A 16615-nucleotide genomic window follows, 5' to 3' on the forward strand; every position below is an offset into this window, starting at 1 on the left:
CTTCAAAACTCAAGTCTCTAATTCAAGTTTTGGAGCAATTAAGGTATGTAGAACTTCCATCCACATGAGGGAATCTCTATGTTCTTCCCCATGCTTCATTGCATTGATATCCATGAAGTTCAAATCTTAGGGCATTAAACCCAACATATTGGTAGCCCGTATTTAAGTATTTATGTACATGAATTTTGTATCTATATTCGTTGTTGTATTCCTAATCTTCCATTACGGTTATTAGGAACCCTAGCTTAATCCATGAATCATGAATTCTTCCTCATGGGTTCTCATCATGTTCATATGAAACCTTATGATTTTATTTTGCAAGTTACAAGCATGTTTTCAAGTCAATTTCAAATATATGATTATGAACTATTGTATTACCCATAAATCAAGAACATGTTTACAAGCTATTTCATGAAACCATGTTTACAAGTTATTTCGTGAAATCATGATTATAAGACAAGTACAAGTTAATTCACGAAAGTCATGGGCTTCTTAGCCACTATATTATTTTCATGTTCGGGAGTTGTATTAATACCGAGAAGGCTTCAGATAGCCTGAAACTACGTATGCCAACGTAGGATAAGGATCACTCCGCCCAGATAGGACGATTCCTTCATATTTTCCCCATTGAGGGATTTGGATCCATTTATGTCAGATTCATGTCTCGTGCCTCGGCAAGGTACGAGATAGCTTAGCTGATCGGGCAGAGATCAGACTCCACGTTTCTCCCCGCTGGTGGATCATGTCGGTATTACAGATTATCTCATGCTTACAGTACTCATGTTCATGTTCAGTTCCAGTACTTAGTTTCAGTTTCAATTTCATGTTTATGTACTCATGCTCATGTTCATGTCCAGGTTTTCAGTTTCAGTTCTTATTATGTTATTCCATGTTCTATGTTATTTCTTTCGGTTGCTTTACATACCAGTACATTCAATGTGCTGACGTCCCCTTTTATTGCCCGGGGGCCTGCATTTCACGATGCAGGTACTGATATACAGGACGACACATCTGCTCAGTAAGACAGCATTCGTATCAGCTTATTGGTGAGCCCCATCTCATTCGGGGTTTAGTCAACTTTTGTTTTATGCTTAGTTATGCATCTAAGGTATGCTGGGGGCCTTGTCCCAGTAAGTATGTTTTCCAGTCAGACTCATGATAGAGGTTTCATAGACTAGACAAGTCAGTTATGTTATGTCAGACATTCGGAGTCGTATAGCCTATTTTTGGCTCATTCACGTTATATTTCCGCTCATGTATGCCTCATGATAGTTCAGCAAGCCATGTGATTCGCTCGGTCACATGCAGTCAGGCACCGAGTGCCGTGTTACGTCCAGGACCATGGTTCGGGGCGTGACAAAAACTAATATTGGAAGGCAAAGAAATGTTTCTTTTGGTTATATACCAAGAGCATAACTACTTACTCTATCGACGACTAAATCTTTATCCAATGACAAAGTATCACCTATAATTCTTCTGCCGTTGATCTTGCCATTCGAGCAAGTACTCCAACCTGAGTCCTTGGTTGTAATCTCTATGAAGGTTATTTCTTTCATCGCATATTTGGAGTAGTATTGTTTCTTTAAGATCGTCTATTACTATTTCTTAATAATCACAATATTTACCCGAGGTGCTGCAGAATTATTCATGATTTTAAAATTTTAGTTGTTCCGGGTCTGAATTTTGTATATATAGATGCACCATGTGAATTTCTTAACAAGGTCTGATTATGTATTAATATTATGATTTCCAGCTAAACCATTTTTCACTTTTCGTGGTTTATGACCGCGCGAAGCGCGGGCTAATACACTAGTTATGTGATATAATTTTTACTGGGAAAGTATGAATACTATCTTATCACTAAATTTTACATGTAATTGTATATGTCAAATTACTTTTTAATTACAAGCATCTAAAGAACTAAAAAGATTGATTTAATTAAAAATCAAATGATAAATATTTTTCAAAATAAAATCAGGTTTCAGATGTAAAATAAAATAAGGAGAAACAGAATAAGTATTTAGTTAGATAGAAAGGTTTTTGCGGATTAATATTTGATCTCAATAATTTTTTACTATTTCATTCTCACACATTCAAAGACTCAATAATACTGATCAGAACTCAACATTCTGACTTTATGCTCAAATTCCACATTTAATCATTTGTTATGGTGTTAATATAATAGAACTATTTTGTACCATACACTTGGTAAATAATAAAGAAATGGGGATTGATTCTTTAAGCCATAATTTGTGATGGGTAAGGCCGTATGTCCAGGAATAAAATGGCTTCTTAATTAAAAGCTGTTGATATTTCCTTCCTAATTTTGATTGTTTGCATAGGCTCTCTTGACATTATATATTTGAGGTGTCTATGACCGTAACATGTGCCCCAAAACAGCAAAGAAAATGTAAATCATTGTTATAGTGACTTGCGATCTACAATCAAGACTAGAGATGATTTGAGATGATCAATGATGGGCTGCATCAATCTTTAAAAGATCTACCTTAATTTTTGTAACTCTTAATTTTATGTAAAGAAATTAGAATAATTGTATATGATACTTTTATTTATGTTGTTATAGTTTAGTGACACTCAAATTACGATGCTTAGGTATATTGTGTTATTTTAAGAATAACCAACTTATTGAAAATTTTAAATTAGGCTAGAAACAAATTCTCTAATTAAAATCCTTTTCATGTTGGGCTGTGCGAAGCACGGCTTATCATACTAGTTTTTTTATTTTTTATTTTTAGAAACGACAGTGCAGTAGGACGAACACTGCATCAAATTAATGTGCAAAAGGCTACTATAAACGCTCGACCAACTAGGAATATTTTGGTAATTTTATCTTCAATGGCTGGGCTTCAAATCACTAAGCAATTGGCAAACACGTGTTCTATATGTGTCATAATTTCTCTTTCCCTCTTCCCCTCTAATTCTTATCGTCCCCCCTGTCTCTCTCTGTAGAGAACAAAAAAAATTCGCAGAAAATCTCAAACAAATAAACCTAAATTCTGAGGCAAAGTTCTGATTAAGAGCTCGTTTGGATTTGCTGAAAAAAAAGTGACTTATAAGTATAAATGCTTAAAGTACTTTTAAGTGATGAAAGTTATTTTATAAATAAACAGTTACGTGTTTAGATAAAAGTGCTTAAAGGGTTTTTAGAAGTAAGAATAGTATTGAAATTAACAGAAAATATAAGGGGTAAAAAGGTAAAGTTGTTGGTAAAACTAAAATGACTTTTAAGTCAAAAAAAAATTAGAATTAAGCAATTTTTTGATTTTGGCTTATTTTAAACACATTTTTATTTAATTTAAGCTGTTTTTTTATTGTTGACAAACGTTCAAATAAGTTAAAAATGACTTATAAGCTGGTTTGACCAACTTATAAGCCAATCCAAACAGGCTCTAAAGCAGGCAGCAACCCTGTTTGACAAAGTTGTGCTGAAATTTCACATTTGGAGTAATTTTTGCTCTAATCGTAAATTTGGGGTTTTTTACCTCGATTTTCTGGTTTTTTTTTTTTTTTTTTTAACTTGAGATATTGATTTTCTTATTTATTAAGTAAAAAAAAAAATTGCCTTTTACTTTTATTTGTTTATTTGACTTGATTTGGGAATTTGGAAAAGTTACCATTCGTTATGTTTGCTTTGTAGTTTGTTGGCACTGCTTTCTTATTGGATTGACAGTGTTTAAGAAAAAATGAAAAAGAAAGTAGAAGAAAAGATCAATTAATTGAAACTCATCACTTCAGTAAATCAATTGTGCCAACTAGGGAACATTGAAACTTGTGATGTCCATGGTTCTTTGATTAATGTTAATTGATAAGTTCTCTTTTATATAGGAGTTGCAGTTAGTATTAACAATCTGCATTTATATTATGTATTTATATAAGGAAAGAAATAGGTTATTGTTCTCGACATCTTTGGTTGCCAGTGTAGAGAGTAGATATGCTGTTGAGTTTTTAAATATATTACCCTTGATTGTTGATTTATGGTGACATAAAAATATCTCACATGTCATATTGTTCTTAGCAGTCTTGGCAGGTGGTGATCTTATCATTTTACTCTGCTACTTCCAGTTTTCCTCTACATCTGCACTTGGGATGCATCATCGTGCACTATCCATTTGATATAGGTTATTCTATTGAGCATTGATATGTGTCTGTGGGACATTTATGGGTGACGTATTCTACTATAGGAAGCAAAGGAAAAATAAGAAAGGAAAAGGAGATGGAGGAGAAAATACGAACAAGGAGAAGTTATTTTAGCTGCATATGTAATGCTTCGTCTCGATTTGTCATTGTATCTTGCTCTTAGCGTAATATACATGCTAAATTATAAATGCATTTGAATTTCTGAGAGTTGATGTGATAAAGAATCTATTAGGCTCCCTTTTGTGTTAGAATTGTTTTGGCATGCATATGAAACTGTAGTTCTACTATTAAAAGGCAACTTAACGATTGAAATCACTCACATTTCATAAATTTCTAACTAAAATTCTTGACTACTAAGTTAGCTATGTGGAAAAAGTTGTGAAGATGAATATGTATTTATTAGGTATGAATTTGGAATGCTAAGCCTGTAATCACACAAGTTAATGCAAAATATTTTATTTGTTCGAGTTTGAACTTATTGGATATCAATAGCTTCTCCAGCCTTCATTGAATTTCTGCAGCCACTTCTCTGTAGAACTTATAGTTCCAACTTTTTTCTTGGGTTAATTGTTTTATTAACTTTAGCAATTCCTGCTTTCTGTTCACATGGTTTTTGCAGGGCGTGCTTTACTATCTACATGAGATGTTTCAGGTGAAAAAAATGTATTTTTGATTACTGTTTTGTTTAAAAATTTGGTATTTTCACTGTGCAAGGGTACAAGGGTACTTCATGTGGTTTTCTCAGAACGATATCATTCAGAGTTTTACTCTATTTCATTTTGTCACGTGTGGTATGAGCTTATTGTTTTATCTTCTAGGTGGCCTTCATAAAAAATGTGAATTTCATGGGCAAAGCAAGAGTTTTAGTCGATGGCAAATTGCCGAACATGTTATGAAGCTATATATAGAAAGTTCAGGTGTTTCTTATTATATTGAAGCAAAAGAGAGCATATTGATTTGGCTTCATTAGATGGAAGCTATGTTTTGTTTCTAGCCAAGAAGGAGATGTTCGACCAATTTTAAAGTGTGCTGGAAACATAATCTATTACATTGAGAACGGACAATTTATTGCAGAAGTTAAAAGCTAAGGTATGTCATATAATGCTTTTGATATTTTCACAAGTTTTCATTAATGTGGCTTAGTGTACTCCACCCATTTTCTGCTAAACTAATAATTGGTTCCCTCCCCTTTCTTTCATTCCTTTTGTTGAAAGGGAGAGATCATAAGTTTTATTTGAGAGTTAGCAGTTTTGGGTTCTTGAATTTGAAAGAAGGGTATGTAAAGCTTCTCACTCATCAATCAAATAACACCAGATATACCTGATAGGACATGCAAAATTCAAGTTATGGACAACAGTTGACACCGAGGTAGTCTGGACAAAAAATAAGATTTTAGAAAAAAAAAAATTGCATGATGAAGAGGTAATTTGATTAGTGCTCTATGTATATAATCAACTTTGGGCTTGAAGAACTGAAAAGGTGCTCATTTGGTATATTATTATTAGAAAGCAGAGGCTGGATCCAGAATGATAGAGCATAGAAGTTCCATCACCAAAGTCACCAACTGTATTGTAAACCGACCATTTTAAAATTCTCTGCATATGAAAATGGACTAAATGAATAAGGTTTAAACTCTTAATAACTCACATGTGGATCTCCCTCAAGTTTATGTCTGTACGATAAAGCGTCCCATTTTTTAGCCGACTTTCGAGCAGGCCTTTTAACAAAGGCTACAGTTTTCCCATTGAATACAAGTGACTGAAGCAAACCAGTTTCACTTTCTGCAACATTTGTGAAAAGATGTATTACCGGACAATTGACTCTCTCAATCACACGATTGATACAGTCTGCAATTTAATCTCGTTGTTGTATGAGAGGTTTGCTTGAATTAATCAATACTCATGCTTCTTTGCTGAATGTGGTGTTATTTTGTGCTATTTTCTTCTTCTCATATGACTTCTATGTGATAGAAACATAAACTACTTGCTTCACTTTGTGTAGCTCAGTCTGCAATGAGAAACTGAGCATGACTAGAAAGTGTTCTCCTCTTGTTTTTAGCATAATAATAGCTACACAAAAGTTCATCAAGTCTTATTAGCCATTAAGAAGAAAAAGACGAGTACACAGTAAAAAATAATTGAATCTTACTTCTAGGTAAGGGAGAAGGGAGAGCACTGATGTTGAAACCTGTTCATTACTCATATTGTTGGCTTTTGTTTTTACTCTTGGCAACTTGAACAGAGAAATTGTATGTTTTTTATAGCTTCAGAGTATATATTAGTTCTCCATCTAATGATGCTATATTTGGAGAATGTAAGCAATAGAAGAACTAAAACTAAGAAACGAAAGACAATAAAAGACATCTCTAGATTATGACTACATTTTTCCAATGATAAATTCATATCTGCCTAGTTCGAGCCCCCAATACATGTATTCATCAATGCGATTAAAAATGGAGAGAAGGAACGAAAATATGTACTGTTTGTTCTCGATTTCTAAACATTATATCCTTTATCGCTTCTATTTCCCATTTATTCTCCTAGCTAATTGTCTTCTTTTTCCTCTACTTTATATTTTCCAATTCCAAAAAGCACCTGTTTTGGGATCTTTTTCTACTGGAAAGAAATCCCTGTTTTTTTAGAAAAATTGTACTATATCACTACCTCCTTCCTGCAAGTCTTTTTAAGTTTCCTACTCCTATCCTTTATGAAAATTTGAAAGAAAGCTTGTGTCGGATTTTTCAGATGTTAACCATTTCACTCTTCTCCTCTATTTTTGAGACAATTCTCTAATTTTACAACTGATTTTATGTTGCAACTTATTTGTTAACTGACCTCTATTTGTTGTATCCCTTATACTCCTATGTCTTCTTACGCCGTTGTTTGTTTCACTCAACAATCTTCACATAAACATTTAAGTAATTGCAATATTTTATTTGTCCTTTCAAATTTGTTTAGCGTGTTCTGATTTTCTTTTTTCTTTTATAGCTATCAGAATGATCATCATGTTCTAAAGAAGCTTAGGTGAAACAATTTATTTTTGCTGCTTCCTAGCTTTCAAAGATATTCTATTCGGAACGGATTGTTATATCCTGGGCACATCATTTATTTTGTTAGCAGAAGCTGACATGAAGGCTGAACTGGAGAGGAGGGAGACGGGATTACCATCCTCTTGCCTCCTGTGAAATATATTCAGTATATTGCTTTCTTTCAACTATTAGTGACTAAGATTTGTTGATTCCTAACTCTTGATGCAATTTTTGGTTGCTGAATGGTCTGCTATTAGATTTCCCAGATTTAAGGTTGAACATGCTTTTTGTTGAGTAGCAAATCTGTTTGTAAATAATCAAATTGCCCATTTCACAATACAAGCTCATACCAGTTATGTCCTCAAAAGACATTCCTTGCAGTTATGTAACATTGTTACTGAATGATGGTCCATAACTTTTTATCTGCATAGCTTAATGATTACCTTATGGAAAATATGTTCTAGCTGTTCATTACCCAATTTAGATAATCAGTTATCATGTATGCACGGGCATTCTTTGCTAGTTACCTATTATAGAAGCCACAGTTGGGAGGACCAACACATGACGAACAAGGATATAACAGGAATTACTAATTTTTGTCAAGGACAATTTTGTATTTAACCCTTTCATCCCATAAGTCTTTTATTTTCCTACTCCTTTAGACTCAAATAGAAGCTTCCACTTTCTTCTACTAAATTTATTAGCTCACAATCGCTCAAAACGCATATCAGCAAACATTGGTCTCACTGCTTCGAATCTTCGGATTAGGGTTTCTGAAGTTCTCTTTGTTCTTCACTCTTCCAATTTCAGGTATCTTGTGACCTTTAGTAGTTTTCCTTGCTTCTTTCGTTCCTCCCCCCCCCCCCCCCCCCCCCCCTCCATCCTTCCATTCGACTTAACTGATCATTTGAGTAAGGGATCAAATTCATTCTTTTTTCTGTGAGATATTTAGGTTTCTAGCCAAACATAAATAAATGTAATTGTTTTAGTCAAGCTTATATGCAAAGGAGAGTAGTCAAATGGTCAAGATGTAACAACTCGAATTACATTGCAGTACTTTTATTTTCCTACTCATTCTATAAGTAGATGATAGGTTTTCTGCTGGTTTGTAGTTTATTGTAGAATTTTGTATGGCTATTATGCTGATTTTCAGTAATTTGGGGTTCATAGCAATCTTAGGTTTCTTTAAATTTTTCAATTTTATGAAGAAAAAGAAAGGGCAACTCCAGTTTAAGAAATTGAGTTTTTTTTTGTTCAAGATTTTTCTGAATATGTAGATATTAAAACTTTCCTTGCTTTTATTAAATGACACTCCTTTTAAATTCAATCTGTTAGTTTGATGTCATTAGCTTATACTTCAACTTTTTTTTGACTAATTTAACTGATTATAATAAAACAATCTCTATTTTCTTTGTTAGGTGTATTATTCCAATACTTTTGATGGGTAAATGATAAGGTTCCTGATGGTTTGGTGGTTTATTGTAGAATTTTGTACTTGCGTGTTCCTAATTTGGCTGGGATTATTCATGGATGTTTGAAAATTGGGTTTCCCCCTTCTTATTTTGCTTGCCTTTTTCCCCCCGCGTTCTATTTGCTTATTATACTCTGCTAATTGTTGGTATTTGCTTCATGTTACCATATTAGGACTGAAGAAAATCGAAATAAGCGCTTGAAATTTCAGCATAGAATGTAGCTTACAAGAACTAAGTACAGAAAATCTCTAAATTAAGAATGAAAAAGATAGAAAACGAACAGAATTAAACTAACAGAAAGCTAGAAACAAAGAGCCCTAAGGCCCACCACCAATTGTGATACAACCCACTTTAACATACAAATTGGTAGTAAAGATGAGAATATAGGCAGTTTGAACACAAAGAAGAAGAGGAGGTTTGAGTAAGACGATCGAGTAATTTGCCTATTCCTTTGCCTCTTGGGCCTTGGCAATTGTTGAGTCATGCCCTCATTATCGTGAAGTGAGAGAAACAGAGACAGACAAAAGGAAGATGAATTAGCTAAGCTAAATATGTCGGTGTTGATAAAAATCAGGTAGGTCAATTACCAATTCTTCAGCCAATTTGTATTAGTTAATGCTAACAACCGGAAGAACTTCTCATACTTGAATATATATAACTAATCGCTGGTGGAAACTGTCAGAAATTCTTGCTAGAGCACATAAATTCTTAGGACTAATTTACTTGAGTTCTTCTTTTTATTTCTTCTACCGAAGTAGTAGTATATATAGATATAAGCAATATTTCTGGAAGTTTTTTTTTTCCTACCCAGGAATTCTTACCTTATCACATTGAAAATATAAGAACTCTAATTGGTATCTCTCTTTCAGAAGACATGCAATATTAATTATTTGTATAACTTTTCCGGACTAATACTATTGTAAAGTTATACATTTGGCAGACACATGGCACTAAGATTAAACATCGATCGAATAACAACTGACACGCCAGATTGGACTTCCAAAGTCCAAATCGTGGATATGAGCCGTGAGCGAGAAAGTCCTGAGAAGAAAATCAGATTCCAAAATTTGATTTTGGAAGATGAAGAGTTAATTTTATCTATAGCAGTATCATTTAATTTGCTTTATATGAAAGTATAGTTTACGTGCATCTGAGACACGTGTTGAACTCTACAGGAGCAACAAATTAGGGCCGTTGTGTATGATGATGATATTAGGCATTATGCAAAGAAGCTTCAAACCTCGGAGACATATTTAATTTCCACAGCAAGAGTTCGAGTTTCACCCACTTTATACGTCAAACCAATACACATGTTTTATTGGGTACTCGACAAAGAAACTATAGTTGAACATGTCAAGCCAACTGTCTAGTATGAGAAACCACTCCCACCATCAACTAAGCTGAAAATCACAACTTTTGGCGACATCGCTAATATGACTCCTCATTCTTCTGTAGAAATTGGTATACCACTCTTATCAATTACTAGCATGCTCAATTATATATGCTTATACATGTATGCACTCATTATATTCCATATATATATATATATTACTAGTAGACATACTAGAAGTTGTTCTACGTTGTGGCCCTCCAAAATACGCAGGTCGCAATGGATTATTGTTGTTGACAATCAGTAAGTACAACATTCATTTCAGTTTTCCTTTGGAAGCATATGCATATCCTTACGATAGATGCTCAAAAAATTAGTATTATATTCTCGGCACTCTCAGGAAAAAAAATTCTACTCACTTTATGGGAGGACTTCGGAGAAACTAAAGGAACTCTGCTCCAAGCTAAAATGGGAACTCCAAGCTAAACTAGGAAAGGATAAAGAGTTCCGTATAATTCTTGGAAGGAATATAGGAATATCTTCTTATCAGGGTATGCACATATTAAAATACTTTACTTACATATTTTTATTTAATACAACATTACACAGTCATTGTGCCATATAGGTTTATCTCTGCAAACGAGATTCAACTCAAATACACATAAATCCTGCTTACCCACAGGAATTGGAGCTCATAAATGGGTACCAACTTTTCAGCCTTGCTTTTTAACTTGCCCTTCAATAAGGCAAAAACAAACAAACACATGCTTTCAAGTTATGCATGAGCCAGCTTCTCCGTGTCATCAACGTCTCTCACAGTAACTCCTGCTCAACAACAAGTTATCTTCATTGTAGAAATTTCATTACAAACTTCGGTAATGTTTCACTTATCTAGATGTGAATACGTTTATTCATGAAACAGAATAATATACATGTGCATTTCCTCTTCCTTGACAGATTGGAGTTTTCTATGTTGAGGCAGAAATGTTTATTTCAAATAAGCTGCAGAAATTTTGTGTGCTTGAATGTTTAGGATGCAAACAGAATAAGAACACGAAAGAAAGAAGAGAATTTGAATGCACAAAGTGTAATCGACAGACAACATTAGTGCCTAGGTACTACGTTTTCACCATACATATAAATTTCATCCCCACAAAATATAGCATATATGTACAAATATTAAACTCAATATGGTTCCCGGTGTACCTTCCAAATTGATCTTATTGATGGCAGTGGGTCGACTACGGCATCAATTTCTGGAGATATAGTTGAGAAGATGCTCCCTATGACAGCAGAACATATATTTGAAACTGTCACGACCCAACCCCGTAGGCCGTGACTGGTGCCCGAACTGGACACCCGTATACATGTTCTTTAGTTATATGTTCTTTTCACAACAAACTCAATATGGATTCTTATAACGACCAACCATGGTCTCAGATTTGTCACATAATTATACATATAAAAGCAAACCGACAAGGCTACCATCACATATCATTATCATATGCAAGCCAACAAGGCTTCCATTATAGACGAACATCGTACCACGGTACATCATATAGACACAGCTGAACAGAACCCATACACAACCCACACATATGTCCACAGACTTCTAAGAGTTTCAACAGTGAAATATGACGGGACAGGGCCCTGTCGTACCCGTAGTCAACATATGCATATATTTAGATCAAAAGGGTCTATACCAAAGTCTGGGCTCCGGAACAACGAAACTCTCCAAAATAGCAGAAGGGAAATCTTAAGTTGTCGGATCACCAAAGCGAGTATCTGCACCTGCGAGCATGAAACGCAGCCCCTCGAAGAAAGGGGGTCAGTACAAAATATGTACCGAGCATGTAAAGCATGAAATACAGTAAACAGGATCATAACTGAAATAAGAGGTACAGAAAATGAGTACAATAACCAAAATACCAAGTACTTGCTTTTGAAACATAACTCATGCACATCAATATCATATGTCAGATCTGGCCCCATTATGGGACTCGGTGAACATGGTCGCCACCCCGTCTATGGCGCCATAACACAGCATACTCCAGAATATAATATAACTCCGTAACACAGCATAACATCATAACACCATAACACAGCATAACTCCAGAATATATATATATATATATATATATATATATTGTACCCGGCCCTTTAATGAGGGACTCGGCAAACAATGCAGTGGAAGTGTGCATGATAACATACCCGGCCCGGGACTTGGTGAAAGATATATTGAGGTATGCACGAGCAGAGTAATGAGAAACTATATGCAATTCAAAACATTTTTAAGGACTCAATAGGATAGTCAACACGAACCATCGTTCGCAATTTCAAATAATAGTCATACCATATACCTTTCGGATGTCCCTGCGGATCATATCAAAATGGAACTTTGAAATCATGTGTACATATCAATATATATAAAACAAAACATACGTTATGGGAATCAAGATCAATAGCCATCCTAGTGGCTCTAAGAATAGGAATTTCTTTTGGAATCGTATATATATATATATATATATATATATATATATATATATATATATATCGTATATTCATTTCACAACAATCATGCCAAAAAGAAAGAAGGGTTAGCTTCACATACCTTTAGCGCTTATTCGTCACACAATATGTATACGCTGCCCAATAATACTTCAACCTATATTAAGATGCCAACAACTATGTTTAAGTTACGGGGAGATTCAAAACGTATTCTAACGTTAGTAACTCCTTTCTAGATGTTTAGACGACGTTTTCTCTTGTATCCAAACCAACCACATATAACCAATCCAACATCAATAATTATGTGTTCAATACCAATCCGGACAGCCCACACAACATTCCAAACAGCCCACATTCATAACATGCAATAACGATTCACATACGGCTACGACATTCTCAAGTTACTTCTAATAGTTCGTAGCCTTAACGTTTGCATGTAACAACTTATAACAGCTCATCCAACATACAACATGATGTATACTCTTAACTTATAATTATTCTTTCCAACTTAATGAAAACAAAAGTCCAAAACAGTCCCTAACTAACAACACATCCAAAATAGTCCCTAACCGACAACATAACAATGTTCGGAATTCTTGCAAACGTTTACTGTTATATCCCGTGTTTTCACACGTTTGGAAAAATTCGATAAATAATGGATTCTTGAGACATAAGGTCAAATATGATATTTTGTTGAACATAGGAGTTATGCATGAAAGAATAGAGTCATGAAAGTGTGGGACAATGCTAAGGGTAATTTTGGAATTTTGGAAATTAGTTTCGGGAATTACAAAATACGATCCATAAGTTATTCGTCTCAAAAATTGAATTGAAAATGAGGCCCAAAGAGTTAAGGGTGGCCGGCCATGATGGCCTTGGCCCAAACCCAATTAGTGGTCATGTGCTTGGTCATGTGACCAAGCACTTCAATACTTATATAATTGAAGACTAATGATAAGGATCAACTAGAACAAACAAGAACAAAAAAAATAGAAGAGGAGAGAAAGAAGAGGTCTCGGGTTTGTGGAGAAAAATTGGGTATCAAAAATCTTGTTCTAAAAATTCATTTCTTGTTAAATTCCTACTAAGTCAAGGTTCCTTTGTAACTTGGTATAGTTGGATTGGAGTGGGGAGCATTAGAATCACCACAGTGATCATATTTCCAAGTGAAGAAGACTTGAGGAAAAGGTAAGAATTTCTACCTTTTTATTGTGTTATGAAGCTTTGTTTGTGTTGTAGTATGTAGAAATGTGTTGATTGTATGAAGAAATGGAAGTTTGTGATGTGGGTTTGGAATATGGTGTTTAGTCGTGTGCATATGTGCCTTATATATCAATAATGTGTTGAATTTATGTTATATCCTAGTTGTGATTGTGGTGAAATGTATATCGGAAGTGAAAGTGAAATGAATTGAGTTGAAGTGGGTGAGTTGATACTTGGCCGTGTGGTATAGGTTTGTATGGAATGGAATGGATTAAGTTTGTTTAGTATGTTAGTTGTGTTATTGAGATTCTTGTAATGTAAATGAAGTTAGAATGATATAAGTTTGTATCGAATTGGAATGCAAACACTTATGTCGTTTTAGTATGATTTTCCGACATTAAAGAAATGAAGTTGTTTGGTTGCTAATAGTGATGATCATTGATGAATTTGGGAGTTGGAAACATGTTATGAAATTGTATGCCAAAGATTTGATGTTTTGCATAAGTTATGATTTTGGCGGAAAGTTGTATATTATGTATATCGAGTGTATATCTTAAGGAAAATGAAATGAAATGTCTCTAAATCTATATTGTGATGATCTTGAGTGATAATGGATGTGAAATCATGATGTTAGTTCGAAAGTTTGGGTTGAATTGAAGATTATGTCAACTTGTGAGAGAAATGACTAGTTGAAGGCTATTTGTGTTTTTAATGTTCATTGTTGATATTGATGTTGTCGTTTGGGTTGTTGTTGATGAATTATAGCCGAGTTGAATTCTCGGGGTGCTATATGTATAGGGGAAGTGCTGCCGAAATTTCGGTAGCCAAATATGCATTAAGTTGGAACTTTGGTATTCATAGCTTACAATTGGTAAACTTGACCAATTGCAGTTTTTCGACGAAACGGGAAGTGAGTTTGGAAAGGCTTAAGGAGCGTGAAAGGTATGTAAAGCAACCCCAATTCTTCCCTTGGCATGCCCTTAGTGTGTTAGGGTCGGATCCGGGCCTCGAAGGACCTCTTGGCCCTCGGTATCCGCAAGACAAAATTTCAGTTTTTCCTTCAGTAGAATTGAACCATTTTGATACGCTTCTTCTGAACTTATGCAATTTTGCTCTAAATTATTCAGAAAGTCATAGAATGTCTGTATAACCTTTTTAGGTGATACCATAAGCTTAGAGGGCATAATTTGAGCCCGCCGCCTTATTTGTCCCGAGGTGGGCCCACTATTCCCGGTTTTGCCCTTAATGTACTAAAGTCCCCTTTTCGAACGATTTTTGAAAGAAACGTTTCGACTACCCTTTTAATTACCTAACTAATATGGTTTTAAATATTCCATTAAGTCTGATAAATTGTTTTGATACTCGAAACTCATTTACTATGATTCCTTCCGACTTCATTGGATCGGTTTGTCTTTGATATGCCTCATCGAGTCTACGGAAACATTCATGATATTTTACTTGCATTAGTCTCTCACTACTCCATTCGTGGATGCCCCAATGTTTCCCACACTGAGCCCGGGCCAGGATATGTTGTCAAGCGTGATCCTTTGCATTGTTCGCCGTGCCTCGATGTGAGGGGGCAGGTATACGCGTACATGGGTTTGTGGAGTATGCTGTGCCATGTACGTTTGTTCTGATATGATTTGCTATGGCCATCTGATATGATATAATATGTGACGGGGTTATGCCCCATTCTGATTCTTCTGTGTTGTGGCACCAGCGTCGGGAGGGTGGCCACGTTCTGTCTACCGAGTCCCTTGGCAGGGGCCGGATTTGATATGACATATGTTTCTGTACACACTCTGCATGTTTGAAATTATGTATCTGATACTTTGGATTTTTCTGTTTATTCTGTACGTTCTATACCAGTTATGATTTTGTTTCTGCAACTCAGGCTTTACATATTCAGTACATATTTCGTACTGACCCCCTTTCCTCGGGGGCTGCGTTTTCATGCCGCGCAGGTACCGACGACAGGTTTGCTGATCCGTCCGCTTAGGATCTCATTCTGCTATTTTTGGAGCGCTCTTTTATTCAGAGCCATCTTTTGGTACAGTCAGTTACTTCTATATGTGTATATTCTCGTTCATGGGTACGGCGGGGCCCTGTCCCGCCATATGATTCTGTTGGTCCATCTAGAGGTCTGTAGACATGTTTGTGGGTTGGGATCTTTCTGTACAGCTGTGTGTATGTGTTGTGTTTGGGCGATCCCATTCGCCGCGGCGGCCGGTCCGCATATATTTAAATGTTACTCTGTTGGCCCTGTGTGGCCTTTGTTGGTATTTTCTGCGTGCAGGGTATATGGGATAGTCCGTAAAACAAAGGAAACTCCGCCGAAATTTTTCTGGAAATTAGCTAAATTTGAAATAAAGCCTCGTCGGCTTCTGCTGTATATTAGAATGTGTTTGAGTGCCCAGATCGGGCACTAGTCACGGCCTACGGGGTTGGGTCGTGACAAAAGTGGTATCAGAGCGGTTCGTCCTCGGAATGTCTACAGACCGTGTCTAGTAGAGTCTTGTTTATCGGTGTGTTGTGCACCACACCTATAAACAGGAGGCTACAGGGCATTTAGGATACTACCCTTCTTTCTGTCTTAGATCGTGCGATAGAGCTGTGTTATCAGGATGATTCCTCCCTAACGAATTGTTACATTTGCAGTTATGCCTCCAAAAAAGGCGACAGCGGCCCAAAAGGCCAAGGCAGCAGCTGTGGGAGAGACTAGTCGGGCCCAGAGGGTTACCAGGGCCCATGCTCATATTGCTCCTGATATTTTGCCCCCGGCAGAGGGCTCTTCCACACCGCCACACGTAGAGGATATTGGAGCAGCGGCAGCTGCAGGTCGAGAGGCGGCTCCACCGCCAGCTCCCGATATTCCAGTACCTGAGCCTCCAGCTCCACGGCCAGGGACTGAGGATC

The 16615-nt window shown here is 35.8% G+C and overlaps 2 long non-coding RNA genes across 2 annotated transcripts; both read left to right on the top strand.

Moving 5' to 3' along the window:
• The first annotated feature begins 7862 nt into the window (after positions 1 to 7862).
• On the top strand, positions 7863 to 12034 carry LOC132642233 (uncharacterized). The gene is made up of 3 exons (XR_009583071.1): positions 7863 to 7996; positions 9834 to 10539; positions 10614 to 12034. It is a non-coding gene; the product is annotated as an uncharacterized LOC132642233 (long non-coding RNA).
• A 1138-nt stretch (positions 12035 to 13172) lies between these two features.
• Positions 13173 to 15873, top strand: LOC132642234 (uncharacterized). The gene is made up of 3 exons (XR_009583072.1): positions 13173 to 13684; positions 14591 to 14641; positions 15664 to 15873. It is a non-coding gene; the product is annotated as an uncharacterized LOC132642234 (long non-coding RNA).
• The last annotated feature ends 742 nt before the right edge of the window (positions 15874 to 16615 follow it).

This window comes from Lycium barbarum, chromosome 5 (assembly GCF_019175385.1).
Source record: "Lycium barbarum isolate Lr01 chromosome 5, ASM1917538v2, whole genome shotgun sequence".
NCBI classification, from domain to species: domain Eukaryota; kingdom Viridiplantae; phylum Streptophyta; class Magnoliopsida; order Solanales; family Solanaceae; genus Lycium; species Lycium barbarum.